A 23,288-nucleotide genomic window follows, 5' to 3' on the forward strand; every position below is an offset into this window, starting at 1 on the left:
AGATAGAAGCCGAGATGGAAATGAGAAGGATAGCAGCTAAGTCGCAAAGGCAGAATTGAGAAAGTACGGACTGGAAACTCAAAAAGCGATAGCTGAAGCTCCAAAGGTGCCAGCAGAGGTCCAGTTATTAGAAATAAGACAAATGCCCCTCGGACGCCAAATCGAAACAGGTACTCAAGCAGAAGAAACTAAAAAGAACCCTTCGAAAAAGCGGTCCCGCACAGTACTTGTAGGGAGCGGGTCAGATGACGAAACCGCGGGGTGCAACGCAGCAGCGAGCGAGCAGGCGGAGACGATCTTCGCCGGGGAGGGCGATTCAGACGACATGTGCGGCGCGTCGCCGGCCAAGGAAGTAAAGAACACCAAAACAACAGCGAAAGCCGTAGCGATAGAAGTGCCCACGTGCGCTCAGATTACCGAGGGCGTCAGGGTCCCGTCAGGTGCACCGGAAGGCGCGTGGCAGCAGGAGACCGAACTCAAACCCGCTGTAGACGAGGTAATTGAAGATCGTAAAGCTGCCGCATGTTTACAAACTGATCCTGACGAGTTAAATCTAGAAAATTCGGGTGAAACAGCGACACCGGGCGTCAGCGCTTACCAAGAACAGGGCGCCACAGTTGATTCAGTGACAGCGGCCGCGAGCCATGCTATCGGCGAGATCAGCGATCATGCGTTGACCGCAACAGATGCTGTTTGTAGGGCAGAAGTATCAGCAGCTGTCGCAAGCATCAAAGCACCACCACGATAGTCGCGGAATTAGCCACCACTCGCAACTCTGAAGCAAAGACACTGCAGGATGTAGCGAGCACCGTGCGCGAGGATGAGCTTACAGGGGGTAGCATAAGCGAAAATCCAAGAGCGTCACAGGATACGTCCCACCCCATCTGGCTCTAAAGAACAGGGCATCATCGCTGGAGGTTTATCGACAGCAACACCGCAAGTCGAGACCGCCGCGATGAACCACGACGCGCCGGCTACGAACACTTTGACCGCAGAAGATGCGGTATGTAGGAGAGCGATCTCATCAGCAGCCGTAAATAGCAAGGTCAGTGCCATGACAGGCGCTGAAATGGCAACCGCTTTCACTCGTGAACCTGAGACGCTCAGTGAAGCGACGAGTCCCCCATTCGAAGGCGAGTGTTTAGCATGCTGCATTTTTGCAGACCTACACAAGCCGCATGATGTCGCGCCCCTCCCTAGCTCTAACGAGTGTCGAGATGAAACAAATTCTCCACTTGAGCCTGAGCAGCGTTGCGCCGGCGGGCGTGAGCGGTCCTGGTCACCTGTGCATGAACGTGCGTGAGCTCGCGAGCATGGAGTGGCAAGCGAAGCGTGCACAGAACACTTGCCGGACTTGACCACATGCGATGTGTGTGGAACTCCAGGATCTGGGACCTATCGTGAACGCTTTGCATGCTGTGCGGTGACTGTGCGCGAGAAAAGTGCTTTTGAACTTCGTGCTCGTGAACTTTGTGCGCCAGGAACTGTGACCAGCCTTAAATATCAATCGTGCCACCCTGAGACTGTGAGCAGAAGGTGTGCATGTAAACTGTGTGATAACGGAGTGGGCACGGAGGCACGATGAAGGAAAGCATGAAAAACTTACGCACCCGTTTCTTCGTTCTGCAGTTCGTCTGTGTTCTTGCGGCTGGGATGACGACAGATGGCCACCGGCAGGGGGATGCTTCAGCTGCGGCCGAATTCTGCGAGGCTGCGTCTGCCCCGGAACCGCCATTCCTGTCGACTGGCTTCGTGGCCATACGCCCCCTGGAGATTCACCTCTGCGCAGCCGCAACATCAACGTCATCACACTCGGAATGGATAAAGCCAGGCATCGAGTGTTCACTTGTCAGTGGGCACGGAGGCACGATGAAGGAAAGCATGAAAAACTTACGCACCCGTTTCTTCGTTCTGCAGGTTAGTTACTTCTCCAAATTACCGTTTACCTGCTTGAAATCGGATGATCGCTTCATCATCGTGCTTCCGTGCCTAGAAGCAGTGATTGCGCCTTTCTGTTCATTGTTGCTGCTCACATGCGGTGACGTCGAAAGCAATCCAGGCCCAGAAGATCTTGCACAGATACTGCAAACCATGAAAGATATGAACGAACGTTCCAAAAGAATGGAATTAGCGCAAAACACTATGCTGGAAAGCATGTCAGAACTGAAACAACAGCAACAGTCGGTATCACAGGCAATGATAGAAATAAATGAGAGATTGCAAAAAGTAGAAAACCAAACTTCAGTATTCGAGCACTGGCAGCAGGACATGAAAGAGCTGCATGCTACAGTAGAGCGCCTCGAAAAAGACAATGTTGAGCTTCGATCCCGTCTTGATGACGCGGAGAATCGGTCTAGACGGAACAATTTGGTTTTTTATGGCATAACTGACAATGCAGATGAGACATCGTCCGAATCGGAGCAAAAAATTCTCGAAATAATAAAGACTACTATGAAAATTGATATGTGTCGTTCAGATATCTCCCGTGCACACAGACTTGGGCGTTTTGTCAGCAGAAAGGCAAGACCACTAATAGCTAGATTCGAAAACTACAAAACAAAGGAACTGGTCTTCTCAAAACGGGAGTGTTTGAAAAGTAGCGGTAAAAAAGTTACTGGAGACTTCTGCCCAGCAACGTGCAATGTCAGAAAAAAATTAATCGAATTTGGCAAATCCAAAGGTGGCGTATCCTTCAAACTTGGTTACAAGAAAATTTTTATAGGACGAAAGTGCTACGGCTACAACGAAAGTGAAGATGCCATTTATGAAATCAGCAATTCCTATGAAAATGCAGCAGAAATCGCGAGTGAAACTCATGGCAGAACTATCCGGTCTGGTCGCATGATGTCTACTAGCTAGGATCATACGAGGGGAGGCGCTTCGAATAGTCTCGAATGTTCAGTGTTATACACAAACATCCGTAGCCTTTACCCAAAAAAAGATGAATTATGCGCGATAATAGAAGACTGTAATGCTGATATTATTGTGTTAACAGAAACGTGGCTAAATAGCAAAATAAGAAATAGTGAACTGTTTCATTGTGAAAAGAAATATGTTGTCTTCCGGAGTGACCGAACGGGCAGAGTTGGTGGTGGGGTCCTAATTGCTATCAGTGAATGCATCGATTGTTTTGTTGTACCTATTATAACTAATTTAGAGTTAATGTGGTGCTGCCTGAATCTGAACTTTAAAAAAGTAATATTAGGCGTATGTTATCGACCACCCTTGGCTGACTCATCATTTTGCGATAACCTACACGATTCTCTAAATCATATTGTAACTCGTTTCCCTGGTGCTGATCTTTTACTTCTAGGCGATTTCAATTTTCCAAATATCGTCTGGTCCTTTGATAACTCATTTTCAAATCCCCCGTCCGCCGAAGCTAATCTGTTTCTCTCCATTTGCTCAGACTTCAACTTATCCCAGATTGTTAATCGTTCTACACGTGTAACACATAGTACATCGTCAGTTCTCGACCTTATTCTTTCAACATCAGCAGACAACTTATCGATCGTCTCGCACCTGCCCGGGCTGAGCGATCATGATATCCTACATTTTACGCTAACGGTGACTCAAACAAAAACAAGCAGACAAAAAAGAAAATTTCGCGATTTTAACAAAGCTAACTACACCGCCATCAACAGCGAACTCTGCTCATTTCTAGATCTGTTTTTGCCATCACTTCACGACCGGTCCATAGAAACTAACTGGTCCATGTTCAAAAATAAAATTTCCGAATTAACTATCCGATACGTCCCCCTTAGAACCGCCTACACTAGCAGCAAAGCGCCTTGGTATAATACACATCTGAACAGATTATCAAACAAGAAAAAGCGTTTGTTCCGTGCAGCCAGACAGTCTTTAAAACTAACTCATTGGCTATCGTATAAAAAAGCGGCTAAATGTTACATCACGTCTTTAAGGTCAGCTAAGTTGTCTTTTTTAAACACTACTCTTCCACAGTTACTAAAAGCTAATCCAAAGCGATTTTGGAATGTCATACGAGGAAACACTAATAACACTAATAACAACACCTTATCGTTGCTCACTAATTCAGGGGACTCAATGCCGTCTCACCTCTGTTCAAAAGTACTTAACGACACATTCATTCAGTCATTATCATCCCCTGTACCCACCAGTCATATTCCAGTTGTGAATGCTACCAATTATCAGCTCATGGACCCAATAATATTTGAATCAACAGGTATCAAAGCTTTAATAAGCAAACTGAAACCCAAATTATCTTGTGGAACTGACGAGATAAATATTAAATTTTTGCAAAACACTGTAGAATACTGTTCAATAATACTGGAGTGCATTTTTTCGCAATCTTATGATCTTGGCATTTTGCCCCATGACTGGAAATCTGCTAAAGTAATCCCCATCCACAAATCAGGTCCAGCACACGATCCCCTCAATTACAGGCCTATTTCCCTAACATCCGTACCTTGTAAAATTATGGAGCACATTATATACACACATCTTGTTAACTTTCTCGAAAATAACAACTTTTTTTCAAGTGCACAGCATGGATTCCGTAAACTATTCTCTTGTGAAACTCAGCTTGTCTCCTTCACTAATGATTTGCATGCCTATTTAGATTCTGGCTTTTCGACTGACTGTATATTTCGTGATTTCTCTAAAGCTTTTGACAAAGTAAGCCACGCACTACTCCTTCATAAACTCAGCTTTCTAAACATTGACCCTGCTGTAATTAATTGGATCCGCGCTTTCCTCACATCCCGCGTACAATTTGTAAATGCTAATGAAATCAACTCACCTTCTGTCCCAGTCCGGTCCGGCGTTCCGCAAGGGTCGGTTCTGGGACCGCTCTTATTCTTGATTTACATAAATGACTTGCCTTCCTGTGTTTCTTCGAAAATTTGCCTATTTGCTGATGACTGTGTTTTATACCGTAAACTTGCTGATAATTCCGATATCCTACTAATCCAGAATGACCTTAATAATATTAGCGAATGGTGCAGTAAATGGTGCATGCAATTAAACATTAACGAATGCAAATCAATGAGGGTATCTCGAACTAATGTAACAAGTCCTATGTATATGCTTAATAACGTCCCATTAGAATCTGTAAAGTCATACCGCTACCTTGGTGTAATCGTTACTAGTGATCTAACCTGGAAATTGCATGTCAACTCCATCATCGCTAAAGCCAATCGTACTCTCGGATACATTCGTCGTAATTTCTCCCTTGCACCATCATCATTAAAGCTATTAATGTATACTACATACATTCGTCCACAACTGGAATACGCCTCATCTGTTTGGGACCCCGGTCAAGCAACACTCATACACTCCGTTGAGGCAGTACAAAATCGCTCAGCCCGGTTCATCTTAAATAACTATCAAAGGACAGCCAGCGTTACTAATATGAAAGCATACTTACATCTCCCGCTGTTATCTACTCGAAGAAAACTATCCCGCCTCTCACTTTTTCACAAAATATACTACCATAACTCCACCTTGCGTTCCTCATGGGTTCAGCCACCATCCTACATTTCGTTTCGCCGTAACCATAGTCAAAAGGTAAACATTCCGCACACAAACACAGTTGCCTATTTTAACTCCTTTCTTTCCCGCACCTGTAATGATTGGAATAACCTCTCTGCATCACTAACAAGTATAACTGAAGAACAAAAATTTAAATCCGCGCTGCAATCTTTCTTTTTTGCCTAGTTTTAAAACTTACTGTATGGTTATTTGCATAACATCATTGTATACTGTTGCTTATTATATTTTTATATTGTTGTTTTTAACACCTATGCCGTTTTCCTAAATTTCCTAAATTGCACATGTACCTTGTTTTTTTTTTTATATTTGCTTTGTTTTTCAGATTTGTACGCTTTTGTTAACCTTCTGTTTTATATATATATCCTGTATGCGCCCCTCCCCTCTGTAACGTACAACTGTACCCTGAGGGTATTATAAATAAATAAATAAATAAACGGAAGGAAAGTCGCGGCCTTTCGTATTGGTGCGGTTTGGCTGGGCAAAAATGCCCAACAATCCTCTTATGGTGGGGCGTGTAAGGCCGCGGTGGTCCATTTTCTAACGTTTCGACGCGCCCGCCGCAGAAAACGACGATGGAACGTTCTCCAAGCTCCGAGAACGCGACACGACCGATTACGTAATCTCGGCCACCGCGCTGCGCCTCCTCGCCCTCATTCGTCATGCGCGGAGTCACGCGTGCATTCCCCCACACGGTCCCGGCCCTCCTCCTCCGCGCGGGAGGGCCGCGCGTGCTGACCATGTTCGAGTAAATTCGAGGCCTCTCCAGAGGGCCAAGGGGGGGAGGCATAGCTTTGGCAGCGCTAGGCTGTTTTCCGTTCCGCCTCCGCGCCTAGAAGCTTCTGCGCTGGCCATTTAAGAGCGCGCGGGGAACGATCTTGCCTTCGAATGTTATGACGGCGCTTTGAGATTTTCCAAGCATTCGTGCATAAAGGATTTTCACTCCTTGGGTGCGTACCCTAAGATGGGACAGCAATTCAGTAGGTGTTGCACCGACATCCAGTACATGGATCACTCCTTTGCATGAATTGTCCGGCGCAGCAACGTAAGCCGTCACAGCGTAGTCTTTTGCTCCGAAGCGTAGTCTCGGAATGTTCTTTACAACGTTGGCAGTCTCCATGCTTGGCGCGCTGATTATGGCGATGTTAGATCCGTTGTGCAGCCGTATAAGTAGGCTGCCTTCGTTGCAGATGTCTGGGTGTCCACATGCTTTAGTTATAGCCCGGGCCATCTGATGCGTGCTCAGCTGGCTGATGTCGAGCCCATTCTTTGGTCTAATAATGATTTTGAAGTCTGCTTTCGGCAGTGGAGGTAGTTTGCCTTTGCGAATAAGATTTTCCTTTTGTTTGGGCTGGCTCGGGGGTGGTTTGCCTGCCGTTTCGTTCCCGGTCTCCGGAACGGCAGTCAGCCTGGATTTGTGGTATTTTGCGACGAACCATCCTCCGCTGTCGAGTGTCTTCTGTGAGTCGTTGGTAGCGTTCTCTTCGTGTTTTGTCTCTTGAGTCGGCGTCGTGGCTCCGGTCGATGCCGCTGCGTTGTCAGCACCCATCCTTGGAGGCTTCCGCGTGAGCTTGAGCAGCGTTTCGTCGATCATCGCGCCAAGTTTGCTATATATGTTTCAAGCCTGGGCATAGGGCGGACGTATGCCCGACACCTGACGCCGTTGTGTGCTCGAACTGCGGTGAACCAGTCATCGAGGACGGTCATTCGTGTGAGCCCAGGTGTGCGCTGTGCAAGGAAGCGCATCCCACAGGGGCAAAGGAGTGCAAGCAACGCCTAAGAAAACCGAGGAGTCCACGGACCAGAACGAAAGAGGAAACCGACAGCGCAGCAAAGGCCGATGGCGGCACGGGCGGACGCGGCCGGGCTCGGAAACGCTGGTTCAGCTCAGATGCTACTTCACCATCCAGGTCCAGGTCGGCGTCGCGCTCGAGATCAAGGACCAGGGAGCCACCAGAAACAAAAAAGGGGCAGCAGCAGAAGAAGATAAAAAAGGAGGAACAGAGTAAGTTGAGCTGGGCAGCGCAGCTTTTCTCTACTTCTCCCACTGTTCCAAAGAACACGAACGCGCAGGCACAATTCAGTAAAAACACTAGTGGACAACTTAACGAAGTGCAAGAACTAAGACAAACCATTCAGACACTCAGGGCGGAAAATGCTGAACTGAGACAGAAACCTAACGACCTTATAGAAGAGCTCAAAGCCCAGAGAACAGGGCAGGCCGACACGAACGCGCGAACAGATGAAGCTCAGCCAGCCACCGTAGGGCGGCAAGAATTCGCAACTGCCATGGCAGCCATGAACAACTCACTAGCTAATCTTAGTAATCTCATTTCTAACATCCAAGCAGAGGCGCAAAGAGATAAAGAACGCCTAGTACAATTCACGAGCATGAAATCCAGAGGCAAACCCTATAATAGGCCATTGACCGAGCATGGCGAGGCACTGTAAGAGCTCGGTCAAGTTGGAAACCCTTGAAATATGGCAATGGAACTGCCCCGGGATCAGCAAAAAGCGCGGTCTTCTTAAACAACATATCACAAATTGTACAGTACCGCCAGACATAATCGCCCTACAGGAAACCGGCTGCTCACCCACTCTCCCGGGTTACTTAGCATATGAGGGGCAGGGGGAAAGCAAGGTCGCCACGCTGGTTGCCAAAACTATCACCGCAATCAAACACGACATCGACGGAACGGACATTGACCACGTTCGTATCGAAGTCATTACCCAAAAGAGAAGCCAAGAAAGCATCTTCCTGCTTAACGTATACAGCCCGCCCAGCCAAAAGAACGCTAGCTTCAGCTACCTGCTGGGCAAGGCAGAACAAGCAGCAGGCAAGAGGGGTCTTCTCATCCTTGGGGACTTTAATGCCTGGCATAAAAGCTGGGGCTATGTCAGAGAAACTCTGAAAGGCAAGGAACTAGCCAGAGAAGCTGATCGCAGAAGCCTCAGCCTAATCACAGATCACACCCAGCCAACGCGAGTGAGAAATAGCATCAACCGCGATTCGTGCCCAGACTTAGCGTTCGTCAAAGGAATAAGGCAGGGAAGATGGGAAAACGATGGGGAGACGCTAGGCAGTGACCACTGCATCTTGCGCATCCAGATAGAAACTCTTCCGGTCAGGAAAAATTATGGCCAAGCTAGATTCACACAGTGGGAAGCCTATAGGAAGACCAGGGCGGAGTCCGAGGATACAGAGATCAAGGACATTAAGGATTGGGTAGAGGGTATCAAATCCGACTGGGAAAAAGTCGCTAAGAAGATCACTCTCACCAACAAAACGCCCAACGTGGATAAACATCTCTTACACCTCTGGGATGCTAGACGGGGGTTGCTAAAGAGATGGAAAAGGCAGAAGCACAACAGAAAGCTCAAGCTAAAGATCGCCGAGGTCACAAAACAATTCGAAGAATATACGATGGAGCTCTCAAAACGGGACTGGGACCAGAAATGCAACGATCTACAGGGGACTCTAGGTTTGGCCAAGACGTGGGCATTGTTAAGGGCTCTCATAGACCCAACTAAGACCAAATGTGAAAACCGTAAGACAATCCAAAGGATCGCGCACCAATTCCAAGGTACAGACCGGGAACTGCTAGAGAACATCAAGCAGCGATACATCGGTGACGAAACGGGCGCCGACTACAGCTCGCCATACACGGGAGAAGCAAATCCCACTCTTGACGAACCCATTACTATAGAAGATGTCAGACACGCTGTTATGTCTGCCACAAAAAACACCACCCCAGGCAAGGATGGCATTACCAACGCCATGACTAGGAACTTGGACGAGAATTCAATCAACAGATTTACTGAATTCATCAACACACACTGGGAGCAGGGCACCATCCGGAAAGACTGGTCTCATGCGGAAATAGTAATGATTCCTAAATCCGGAAAAACTCCCGGCCTGGAAAATCTACGACCCATTTCATTGACGTCATGTTTGGGAAAAGTATACGAAAGAATTGTGCTTCAGAGGTTGCAGACCCACCTGGAGGACAATGACCTCATGCCGCACACTATGTTCGGATTCCGAAAACATCTATCAACACAGGACATCCTCCTGCAGATCAAGGAGGAGGTGCTTAACATGGTCCCGAAATACGGAGAAAACATCTTGCTCGCGCTCGACCTCAAAGCGGCATTCGACAATGTCAGTCACACGGCAGTGCTAGACGGGCTCTGCAACTTAGATTGCGGGCAGAGAATACACAGCTACGTGAACGCCTTCTTGAGTAACAGAACCGCCACCACTGGAATAGGCGGCATCAGGACAGACACCTTCCCGACCCCCAAAAAGGGAACACCGCAAGGCTCAGTGATATCCCCTATGCTCTTTACCATTGTTATGATCGGCTTAGCAAAAAAACTGGAAGAAATTGAAGGAGCCAGACATGCTATCTATGCTGATGACATAGGAGAAAAGCAGGACAGTCTGCAGAGAGCAGCAGACGCTGTCAACGCATACGCTCGACATTGCGGCCTTGAATGTTCTCCGGAGAAGTCTGAGGTGCTCAGAGTCCACAGAAGAGGGTACGATCTGCACAACTCCATAGACATCTACATAGGGGAAAAGAAGATCCCGGAAGTGTCGCAAATAAAAGTCCTAGGCATGCGGATACAAAGCAACTGCCGTTTAGATCAAACAATCAGGCAGCTAGCAAGTACCACCGCGCAGATCACGCGAATGATAGCAAGAATCTCCAACAGAAGACGAGGCATGTCCGAGGAGGACACATGTAGGCTAGTACAGGCCCTCGTTGTAAGCCGAATTGTACATGGCGTCCCCTACCAAATTCCGCTCGAACAGGAAAAAAAACAACTGGAGGCAATCCTGAGGAAAGCCTACAAATGCGCTCTTAGACTACCGGTCAACACCTCAACCGAAAAATTCTATAAACTGGGCATAAACAATACAGTGCAAGAGCACATCGAGGCCCACCTTCTCGCGCAGAAAATAAGACTCATGCAGACGCAAACGGGAAGGAACACGCTAAATATACTAGGCATGAGAGATGCTTGCAGAGAAATAAACAGCACGGGTAGCATACCGAAAGAAATAAGAGAGATCATTAAGGTCAACCCGATTCCGAAAAACATGCATCCGAAAATACACAAGGCCAGAAGAGAGGCAATATCCGAGGCACACGAAAGAAGCCTCGATGGGGAAAAAAACATATTTTACGTCGACGCGACCACATACAAAGAACAACGCGGAGCGGTAGCCGGTGTGGTTGATCACCAGCTTAAAGAAGTCAACTGCGCCTCGATCAAGAGCAACAACATTCTCGAGGCTGAGGAAGCGGCAATCGCTCTCGCTATCACCCACCAGGGTGAGGAGGCTACCACAAAAATAATTACGGACTCGCAAGAAGCATGCAGAAGGTATAGCAGCGGACGCATATCCACTACGGCCATCCGCATACTGAAGGCAAGAAAAATCAGCTTTTCGAGATGCTTCATAACGTGGACACCAGGCCATGAGACTGTCAAAGGTAACCAACGTGCCGACGCCAATGCCCGAGCATACGCCAACCGGGGGGGCGCACAACGACGGGGAACCGGACGCAGTCACTAGACGCTATGGAGCCATCCTTGAACATCAAAGAGCCTTAAGGAGGATCTATCCACCTCCCCACGAAGACCTCAATAGAGAGCAGTCGGTTGCCTGGAGACAACTACAGACTAACACATACCCCAATCTGAGTCTACTCAGTAAATTCCACCGCACTACATATGAAAATAAATGCCCACTATGCGGAGAACCCCCTACACTCTACCATGTTACATGGGCCTGTCAAGAAACACAGGTAGCACCAATAAACACCACACCAACACCGGAGCAGTGGGAGGCTGCGCTGTCCTGCTCGACGCCTGACGACTAGCTCAAGCTGATTGACAGAGCGCGCAAGACGGCAAAGGCCACTGGGGCCCTGGACTGAGGGCCCCACCAACGCCGGGAGAATTCCCTTTGTGTAAATAAAGTTTTTCATTCATTCATTAAGAGCGCGCCGCGCAGCCATCGACGATTCGGGTTCTGAATCTGAGTTTGGTTTGATTCTCGCTCGGAGAAGACAGCGTAGCAAGCAGGCGCCGACTGAAAAGTCGTTAAAAAGAGCAATACGCTCAGTTTGCAGTTAGAGCTTTCGCCCAGTCTCTTTTGTAAAGTGTGTCCCCTCTCTGTCTCGTGAAAATACTGAAAATACGTTTTCTGTATCTTGTGTTTGTGTGGTATAATTTTCATTTTGTTACGGCAAGCTCGTCGGCCTTCATCTGAGTGCGTTTTTGTGCGAAATACACGTCGCCCGCCGAATCGAGGAGCACCTGAGAGAGGTGCTGAAGATTTGAAGAAAACAAGAAGAACCTGAAGTTTTACTCGACCTATCTCAGCCCTATCAGGGGAGTACCAGGACAACTCCTCTCTTCCTCTTCCTCACAACTCCTCTCTTCCAACCTATTCGATCTTGACCGCCGGCGGCTGCGTTTCGATAGAGGCGAAACGGAGAGGCTTTCGCGTGCTGGGCGATGTCAGTGAACGCTAAAGATCCCCAGGTAGTCGAAATTACTCCGCAGCCCTCCACTACGGCTACCCTTTTTCTCTTTCCACTTTCACTCCCACCTTCCTCATTTACATGAACTCCGAAGTCGTTACATAAACGCTGAGGTGGACGGTTGCTTGCCGGATTACTCGGAAGAGGAAAACCTTGAATTAGATGCAGGCTTTACGGGGGCGGAGGTGGAGTTTGCAATGGGTCAGCTTCGTACCACGTCAGCAGCGGGTCCGGACGGGGTTACTAATAAAATGCTGAGGAACCTGGATTTCAAATCAGTGGGGGCACTCACAAATTTGATTAAGAAATATTTGGTGGCCGGGAGATTCCGCAAGAGTGGAAGCATGCTAGGATTACATTTACTCCTAAAGCAGGGAAGAAGCTCTGCATTGAGAATCTGCGTCATATCTCGCTAACGTCGTGTTTAGCCAAATTGATGGAGTATGTGGTCCTGAATAGGCTTCAGGGTTATGTAGAGGACAAGGAGTTGATACCTTAAACAATGATTGGCTTCAGGGCTAATTTATCAACGCAGGACGTCATGATACAGCTCAAAAAGATGTGTTTGATCCTGGGTACGGCACGGGCACCAAGGCTATCTTGGGGCTCAACCTAACTAAGGCCTTTGACAATGTTACCCATGCGGCAACATTGTTACTTAGCTGTATTCGCTGTTCGTGACAGACTCCGAGAAGACGACGACGCTGAGTGTTGTGAAATCGGTGCCCTCATCAACGTTAGTTGTGGGGACAGCTTTGGGACTGTAAAACTTCCACGCAACATCTCTTGCTGGAGGTGGATCTATTCGATCCCCTGTCACAAGCTGGATATCCGCAGCGGCCGCCACATCGGAACCCCACAATGGCTACAGATGCCTCTACCTCTACAGCCGCCGCACCTGCTGTTGTAATGGCCCACCCCCGTGACCCCGGAACCTTCTGCAGGACCGACGACGTCGATGTAGACGACTGGTTAGCCCTATACGAGCGCGTGAGCAAGCACAACAGATGGGATGCCACACTCATGCTCGCAAATGTAATATTTTACTTGGCTGGGACCGCGCGGGTGTGGTTTGAAACCCACGAAGACGAGCTAACATCTTGGGATATTTGCAAACAGAAGCTCCACGACCTATTCGGAAAGTCTATTGGCCGCCACATTGCCGCCAAAAAAGCACTCGCCTCTCGCGCCCATACGTCTACGGAGTCTTATCTCACTTACATCCAAGACGTCCTGTCTCTATGCCGCAAAGTCGAATAAAGGCATGCCTGAGGAGGATAAAGTCGGCCATATAGTAAAAGGCATTGCCGACGATGCCTTCAACCTCCTGTTGTGCAGGGATTGCTCCACCGTGGACCCTGTGCTGCAGATGTGCCGACGTTTCGAGCAGGCGAAACAGAGGCGCATATCTCACCGTTTCGACTGGCTGCCGAACACGGCTGCTAGCTCCTCCTGTATCGATATCCCGACTCCTCGACCGCCTGCTAAAGACAGCACTTTGACACGCATTGTCCGCCAAGAGCTTGAGGCAATAACTCCCACGGCCTCGCTGTCGCATACACCCGACAACACCCTGGCTACTATATCACTTATTAAGGCTGTTGTTCTCCAAGAGGTTGCGAATATGGGCCTCCCTTCTACCAGCACCACCGACACCGTGGATTCAGGACCTGCCCCTCCAATGATTGCTGCTGCTTCATTTAGCGCGGGCTTCTCGCCCCGATATCGGTACCGCAACCCAAATGAATGGCGTACCCACGACAATCGATCCATCTGTTTTACTTGTTCTCGTGTTGGCCACATTTCCCGCCACTGCCATAGTCGCTGGTACATGCCATCTCGTCAGTACACGTACGTCGACCGCCGCGGAGACTATGCCCCTCGCTATTCCCCACCTCGCCCCGACCAGACCCGTGCTGACCCCGGTTCCACTGTCCGTGCTGCCAACCGTTCACCATCCCCGGAAGCACGACGTTCGCGTTCTCCTCTTCCTCGCCGCAGTTCGCCACCGTCCTATTCTGGCCACGTACCGGAAAACTAGCCAATGCAGCTCCCGGAGGTGACGCTGCATTTATGACCCAGACCGAAAAACCTCTGTTGACCCCTGCCCTACAAAATAACCTTATTGACGTCCTTGTGGATGGAGTTCCCGTTTCTGCTCTAATTGATACAGGCGCCCAACTGTCCGTTCTCAGCTCCTCATTTCGCCGTCGCCTCAAGAACGTCCCTACGCCAGCCGTCTCGTCCAGAGTTCGCGTCGCCAATGGCAGCCCTGCTGCCGTAGTTGCCATGTGTACGGCGCGAGTTACAATTGCTGACCGTAATGCCCCAGTGTTGTTCACCACCCTACATGAATGCCCCCACGACATTATCCTTGGCATTGACTTCTTAACAGCCCACTCTGCCCTTATTGACTGCTCTAGCGGCCTACTTCGCTTGGACCTTCCGCTCTGCTCTGATGACTCCTCCTGCTCACCCCGCCTTCGATCAGCACAGTTTAGCCGCCTTCCTCCTGAAACTGCCGTTTACATCCCTATGTCGCCATTTCCACCCGTCCCAGATGGCGATTATCTCGCTTGTCCCATTACTGATGTCATGCTGCAGCGGCACGTCACCCTTCCTCATCTAATTGTGCACATCTCGCAGAACCGCACCACTCTCCCTGTCATTAACTTCAGCTTTTCAACTCAAGTTCTGCCCGAGGGAATTTCATTAGCTGCGCTGTCCCCGATTACCGATTGTGCCAGTTCAGCTCTGTCTACAGATCATACAAATACCGTCCCTGCCAACAACCCTTCGTCGTCCACATCGCACCCTGATCCGCTTAACAGCATGATTGCAGCGGCTCTGCAACCTGAATTCGCCGCTGAATTACACATGCTTTTGTTTACCTAAAGCGCCCTTTTCGACTTCGGTACCCGCCCATTGGGTCAAACGACAGTTGTCACCCACCGCATTGACACCGGTGACGCTAGTCGTATTCACAGGCGGCAATATCGTGTTTCGCTTGCCGAGCGACGCGTCATTCAAAAGGTGGTCGAAAATATGTTAGCGAACGACATAATCGAGCCTACCAGTAGCCCCTGGGCATCCCCTGTCGTGTTGGTCAAGAAGGATAACAGTTGGAGATTCTGCGTTGACTACCGTCATTTGAATAAGATAACCGAAAAAGATGTATATCCTCTTCCGCGCATCGACGACGCGCTTGATAGTTTGCACGGAGCCAGCTACTTTTCATCAATCGACCTTCGTTCCGGCTACTGGCAGATTTCTGTCGACGAGAGAGACCGTTAAAAAACAGCGTTCATCACCCCTGACGGCGTCTATCAATTTAAAGTCATGCATTATCGCCTATGTAACGCCCCTGCAACTTTCGAACGGATGATGGACTCGTTGCTGCGCGGCTTCAAGTGGACGACTTGTCTTTGTTACTTAGACGACGTCATTGTTTTCTCGTCCACTTTTGACAGCCACCTCTCTCGCCTTTCTACCATTCTCGAGCTATTCCGCCGCGCCGGCCTTCAACTCAACTCAAAGAAATACAGTTTCGGCCATCCAGAAATCAAAGTCCTTGGTCACTTGGTTAATGCTTCCGGCGTTCAACCTGACTCTGACAAGATATCTGCCGTCAGAGATTTTCCCACTCCGCGTTCATCCAGCGATGTCCGAAGCTTTATTTGCCTATGTTCTTAATTCCGACGATTCGTCCCGAACTTCTCAGTCCTTGCTCGTCCGCTCACCCAACTCCTCAAAAAAGACGTTTTATTCTATTGGGGGCCTGAACAAGTTGCAGCTTTCTCAGAGCTTATTGCTGCTCTAACTACTCCACCAGTCTTGGCCCACTTCAACCCTTCCGCTAATACTGAACTCCGTACCGACGCAAGTGCCCATGGAATAGGAGCTATACTCGCTAAGCGACAACACGGCCGCACAAGGGTGATTGCGTATGCCAGCCGCCTCCTCTCAACACCCGAACAAATTTACTCTATCACAGAGCGAGGGTGCCTGGCACTTGTTTGAGCTATTACAAAATTCCGCCCTTATTTGTTTGGCCGGCATTTTACTGTTATAACAGACCATCATGCCTTGTGTTGGCTTTCCTCCCTCAAAGATCCTACAGGCCGTTTGGGGCACTGGGTGCTTCGATTACAACAGTATACATTTTCCGTCGTGTACAAGTCCGGGCGGCTTCAGCAAATGCAGACTGCTTGTACCGTCATCCCGTCGACTCCCCTAGTCCTACCGACTCTGACGATGACGCATGTGTATTGTCTGTGTCGGCCTTTGCTAACATTGCCAAGGAACAGCACTTAGATTCTTCACTGCATTCCATTATCCTCCGTCTTACCTCCGACCGCCCTGATCCCTCTCTCACCTTATTTGTGCTCCACGAGAACACTCTATAGGGAGCAGGCGCCCGTTGTATGGCGCCACCGTCGCCTCGGTGAAACAGCGCCGCCCGCGGCGGAGTGCCGAAACAGCGGAATGGCGAGGCAGCTGAGCGGCGCAGTCGTTTCCGTTCTGCGAGATGTTTTTGAGTCTGTCCCAACCCGTCGTTTTGCGGTGTGGCTTTGAGAGCTTTGAGCTGCTTTGAGTAATCGCAAGGAGTATTTTTTGACGGGGAAATCTTGAAAAAGAAAAGGGCCGTCCTCGGCAGGGCGTGCGTGTTTTGTTTTTTTTAAACCGCCCGGCGCATGGTATTTCTGTTATATACTCGAAAATGCCGCGCGCGTGATTTCACCATGCGCTAGGAACACCTTCGTTAGGCACTTGTTAAGGGGACTTCGGAGACGGGAATTGCGCCTGCACTGCGCGTCTGTCTTATATTAAGTCGAGTCGGAATCTGCCTGAAGATCAAATACCGCCGAGCCGTGTAGCCGTGTAGTAGGGGTAGTTGTAATGGTCAGCGTTCATGTAAAATGAAAAAGATGCTGCACCTGTCTTTTTTGGTAATAGCTAGGCTCAAACGATTCAGAGCAGAATAGCAAATGACATTCCAGTTTCAACCTTCCAACAAGAGCTGTAAAAGGAGAAAAATAAACAAGCAAGACAAAAGTAGGATCCTATTTATGGTTGGAATAGCAAACACACATATACTTCCAGGACTTCCTGCACAATTACGCTACAATAGCTCACTGAACCCGGCCTTGAGACCATCAAACTTAATCATAATATAAGCCAAATGAGTAATACCACCTCAGCATCATTTTTACATATACGGCAATGCTCTTGTTGAACACGTCGGAGCTGCTACATATAATAGACTTAGAAAATATTATACTATGCATGCCTTTCTCCCGACATGCTGCGGAGGTTGTGAAAAGAAAAAGAAATTCCTGCTAGCGCTCTCTCAGCGCAGGAAGTTCAATGCAATTGACCGCACCTGCCTTGAACATCTGAAGGCAATAGTGCAATACTGTCAAACTGTTAAATGCAATCGAAAAAAAAACACAGTGTGATGTGTTGTAAGATAAGCCACCGACAACCAAGAGAGCGTTCTATTGTTAAATAAATCCCTCTGATGGCTCGTTCGCTAAGGTGGTCTACTCTTTTTTTTCGAAGATTTTGCCACAAGGCATAAGTTGAGAAAGGGGGAATGGTCTACTTTCTAAGCGTACCACGAACTTGCGGGGCCGATACCTAGCTGACCTCGGTACCTGATGAGTGTCAGGGAACACGACCATGTATGTAGTTTTCTATTGGCACGTAAAGGAATCCGGATAACTGAAAGCCATTCCTTTTAAAACTTTGTCACTGCAGATTGCCGGACTGCTGCTAAATCTGTTTACATTGGCCATACCTAGAAGCAATTTCTGAGAGAGGTAAAACGGTCTTGTCATATGCCACAATCAGGAAATCTCACGTTCACTAAAACGCCGTTGAGAAACACATGTATTTAGGCGGGCCAGGAAATTGACACTGCTGAGAAAATACGTAAATCCGTGTCAGATGCAAAGTGAGCGCGAAAAAAAAAACTGCTACACGGCCTTCGAAATTAAAAAAAAATGCTACGTTTATGCTCGTTTCCACAAATTAAATTGTATTTTTTTTTTCTTGTTCGACTTTTATATGAAGCCGATAGCAGATTTTGTGACCATGCGGTATTGATTGAGCTGTGAAGTGAGTGATTTTATTAGGCGAAATGGACATGCCACAAACAATTGTTAACAAATTCTAAGAGTATCAACGCAGAGCTCTCAGCGCATTTTCATTGGTTGACAAACGAAAAGAGGAAAAGTGACAAGATCATGGCAATAGGAATTGTTCATGTCTCCTATCTGCTCTTTCTGTTAAGAGAAAAAAGTAAATTATCTTTGACTATGTCAGCGAAAGTATCCGCACAAACATTGTCTCTGCCCATCACTGAAGATCGTAACGCAGCCCGAACGACGATGGTGGAGCTGCCTTTTCTTTTTCCGTGCTGGGGTTTTCTTGTACACAGGCGGGGAAATGCTAGCGTTGTAACTTACTGCTGTTGGGTTACTTCGATTTCCAATTGTCAATAAAGTGACTACAGATGAAGGAGTGCGGCTTCGGCTCCGAGACTCTCGTGCCGTCACTCCTGGGGAACAGAAGGCACAGAGCATCCGGTAGCAAGCGGAATTTTAAACATTCGGCGCTTTCCATGACCACACAGTAACCAAACACGTAGATTCGTGCCTTTGCCTTTCAAAGAACCATGCTTAGATCACCCGCCACTCATGCTTCTGTGGAAACCCGTAGAAATGAATCGACTTAAAAACGTCCGACGAGTTTGCGTAGCTGCCAGTGGAGCCAACAACGCACCACGTTTCGCCAGCCTTGTTCGACCAGACTTCATTTCACTGGACATATTCACACAATTAACTAGCCCAACTTCCTGTTCTCTTGAGGATATATTCAGGCACAACGTCATCTAAACCTTAGGATTTCCAATTTCCACACAAACCAACGACAAACAGTACCCTCCAATGCGCTGATAATGCGCCGGCCAGGGCCGCGATTGAGCGATGCGCCGAGAGGCGGCCCCACCCGTTCAGCTGTCCGGTCCCTATACCGACGTAACATGCGACCAGACTGCACAGACCTTTTGCTCGCCGTTCCCCAACATCTGCGATCCACCATCCTTGAACAGTTATATGATACTCATACGGCTGGCCACCTGGGTGTCTCTCGCACATACGACAGCCTGCGCCGACGTTTCTACTGGCCGGGGCTCTACCGCTCTGTCCAGCAGTACATTGCCGCATCGAACTGTGTCAGCGTCGCAAGAAGTCCACAATTTTGCCTACAGGTCATATGCAGCCAATACGCATACCGACTGACCTGTTTTCCCGTATAGGCGTTGACCTCCTTGGCCCCTTTCCAGTTTCCGCCTCGGGGAACAAATGGATCGCCGTCGCCACCAATTATGCTACTCGGTACGCTATTACCCGAGCCATCCCGACCAGCTGCGCCACAGACGTCTCTGACTTCCTTCTAGAAAACGTGATTCTTCATCATGGTGCTCCTCGTGAACTACTAACTGACCGTGGCCGCTGTTTCCTGTCGCGAGTGGTTGACGAAATTCTCAGTTCGGGCTCCGTCCGCCACAAATTCACCACCGCCTATCACCCCCAGACCAACGGCCTCACGGAACGTCTAAACCGTACCCTCACAGACATGCAAGGGTGGAAGAACGGGCTAGTTGGTAAATCATCTTGGAAATCAAACTAGCGCACTTCAAAACAAAGACACAGGAAGAGAACGACATCACAGCGCTGATTTCAACTGGTTTTTATTAGAGTGACACAATATATATGTACGAAAAGTGGGCGTGAAAGAATTGATAACTGCTGAGTTTGCACGTGGCGTAAAACACCGAACGAAAAGTTAAAAGGCGCACGATAACATTATAGGTCAAAGCAAGCCAGAACGGCAGGGCTATAAAAAATAAACAAGCGAAAAACGGGGAGGCATGTAGTTAAAAACAGTTAAAGATGGCACGATCCGAAGATACATAAACTAAAATCGCAAAAAAGGCCAAAAGGGGCATTAAAAGCGATAAAAGCCAAAGGGGCCATTTCAAAAAAGGGGGGGGGGGGCTTTAATGCCCCCTTTGGCTTTTATCGCTCTTAATGCCCCTTTTGGCCTTTTTTTTTTCGATTTTAGTTTATGTATCTTCGGATCGTGCCATCTTTAACTGTTTTTACCTACATGCCTCCCCGTTTTTCGCTTGTTTATTTTTTATAGCCCTGCCGTTCTGGCTTGCTTTGACCTATAATGTTATCGTGCGCCTTTTAACTTTGCGTTCGGTGTTTTACGCCACGTGCAAACTCAGCAGTTATCAATTCTTTCACGCCCACTTTTCGTACATATATACTGTGTCACTCTCTAATAAAAACCAGTTGAAGTCAGCGCTGTGTTGTCGTTCTCTTCCTCTGTCTTTGTTTTGAAGTGCGCTAGTTTGATTCCCTCACAGACATGCTGGCCATGTATGTGTCTGACGACCATCGAGATTGGGACGTTCATCTCCCTTTTGTGATATTCGCCTACAATTCATCTGTCCATTCTACCGTTGGATACTCCCCATTTTATTTATTTTTTGGCCGACACGTATACCCTTCGACACCTCCCTATCCGCGGCAGACGCCACCAGTACTACGCCAGTAATGCCGTCGCCCGCGCTCATGATGCCCGCCGGATAGCTCATGCCAGGCTCTCTGCATCCCAAGGCTCCCAAAAGGTCCGGTACGACCGCCGCCACCATGATGTCCACTACACTCCTGGATGTCTCGTTTTGCTGTGGCTCCCGTGCCGTCGAGTGGGCTTGTGTGAAAATCTTTTGCCCCGTTACACTGGCCCTTACCGTGTTTTGCATCCCATGACCAACGTCACCTACGAAGTTGAATCTCCGTTTCCGAAGTCCCCGTCCACAGCTCCAACCTCCGAAATAGTCCATGTGTCCCGTCTAAAGCCCTATTATCAACGTTCTATTTCGCTAACATAGACCGCACCGGGACTGTGCTTTTCCCGCGGGGGGAAGTGTTACTTAGCTGTATTCGCTGTTCGTGATGAGGATGAAGAAGTGCAACGGACTCCGAGAAGAACACGACGCTGAGTGTTGTGAAATCGGTGCCCTCATCAACGTCAGTTGTGCGGACAGCTTCGGGACTGTAAATCTTCCACGTAACAATATTGAGGAACCTATCGGACATAAGACAAGGGGGTAGAACCTTCCGGTACATCAGATCCTTTCTGGAGGGTAGGGCTGCGGAGATTCTAGTCGAAGAAATGAAATCGGATCCCTTCCCATTGGGGGGCAGGGGGACACCGCAACGGTTGGTATTATCACCGTTCCTATTTAATCTCGCCTTGATCAGGATACCATCCAGGCTGCAAAGGATATCGGGACCTAAACATACATTTTATGCGGATGACATTACTCTTTGGGTAACAAGAGGCAGTGACGCACAACTGGAAGAAACTCTACAGCATGCGGTGGATATTGTGGAGGAGCTAGCAGGGGAAGCAGGACTCTCGTGTGCTCAGCCCAAGTACGAGCTTTTTGTGCTGAGGGACAAACGAAGAGGGATACATGCGAGGAACTATGTGCCGCCACCGCCTTTAGAGGTCAAAGTGGGGGGAGTACCGGTCGTTGAGGTCCAAACAATCAGGATCGTGGGTATGTATCTGCAGACTAACATTAAGAATAGCGAGTCCTTGGAAAGGCTTAAAAATACGGTCAATGCTACCGTGAGGCTAACAGGAGAATCGCCAATCGTAAGACAGGTGTTAAGGAAAAGGACTTGTGTAAGCTGGTGCAGGCGTTTGTGCTCAGTCGAATAGTGTATGCGACGCCTTAATTCAAGTTGGACGCGACGGAAAAAGTCAAGGTGAAGGCTATGATTAGGCAGGCGTATAAAGCGGCCCTTGGGTTGCCTCACAATGCATCTACCGAAAGGCTGCTGTGATTAGCACAACGCCCTAGAAGAACTACGGGAGGCGCACTTGGTGATGCAGCGCGGTAGGCTTTCAAAAACAAAATCAGGAAGGGACATATTGGAAAGGATCGGCATTGGAGTTGACGTTCCAGCTGGTGACACGAAAATTCAGATTAGGCGGGAAATGCACAAGGGCTTGTACATAAAACCTTTGCCCATGAACATGCATTCAATACATCACGAGGACCGCAGGAAGGCAAGAGCCAAAGCTTTACATGCTAAGTACGGGAAGTACAACCGGGCAGTCTATGTAGATGTCGCCGAATATAAGGACAAGAACGCATTTGCAATTGCGGTGGTGGACGGGCGGGGACGCTTGATCGCCTTCGGATCAGTCAAAACCCGCTCCCCAGAAACTGCAGAGGAAGCGGCGATAGCACTAGCTATTACTAATAGTAATACTGACCTGATCTTCAGCGATTCAAAAACAGCCATCCGAAATTTGGCGAGGGGCATAATATCTGTCACAGCGGCGCGATTGCTGAATGGGGCCACGGGGCAAAGGACTACGGAGGCGGACATTGTTTGGGTACCTGCACACTCTGGGAACCCTGGGAACGAGACGGCTCACATGAATGCTCGAGGTTTCGTCAGCCGAGTAGGTGAGCCGGACGTTCCGGGAAGGTCCACGAGAGATGGGCTGGTATCCTTTCATGACATTACTAATCATTTCAAACTTGAGCGGAGGATTTGCCCATCCCCGGACAAGCAATTGGTGAAGACGCGGGAATGCGTCTGGCGACGATTGCAGACTAGATGTTTCTTCAGCCCATACGTGTTGAGCAAAATATACCCGGATATTCAGCCGCAGTGCAAATGGTGTCAGGAATTGGCAACCTATGACCACATATTATGGATCTGCAGCATAGCGCCGCCATCGGCGGATATTATGCGTGATCCTTCCCTCGAGCAGTGGGAGGCCGTGTTGACCAGCTCAGACCCGGTCGTCCAGACCAGGGCCGTGGAGTGAGCCACCTAGGTCGCCGTCAGCCATGGGTTGATGGCCATCTAACACGGAATCGTCCACACATGCTCTCTGACGAAAATAACGTTTTTCCATCCATCCATTCATCCTTACGGCGGGGTCGCGGTGCCCACTGAGCAACTTAGACAGATACTGCAGACTTTCCTTCCTTGTGAACCAATTGAATTTAAGTATCCGGCTGCGTTGCCACGGAGGAAAAACGAGGAGGCGTCCGTGTGCTGTACGATGTCATTGGTGCTGTTGCGACTGTAG

At 48.8% G+C, this 23,288-nt stretch overlaps 1 pseudogene; it reads left to right on the forward strand.

Moving 5' to 3' along the window:
* Positions 1 to 955: 955 nt before the first annotated feature.
* LOC146209929 (uncharacterized) lies at positions 956 to 23,063 on the forward strand (annotated as a pseudogene).
* Positions 23,064 to 23,288: the final 225 nt, after the last annotated feature.

Source organism: Amblyomma maculatum, chromosome 1 (genome assembly GCF_055883805.1).
Source record: "Amblyomma maculatum isolate TAMU_Amacu chromosome 1, ASM5588380v1, whole genome shotgun sequence".
Classification (NCBI taxonomy): domain Eukaryota; kingdom Metazoa; phylum Arthropoda; class Arachnida; order Ixodida; family Ixodidae; genus Amblyomma; species Amblyomma maculatum.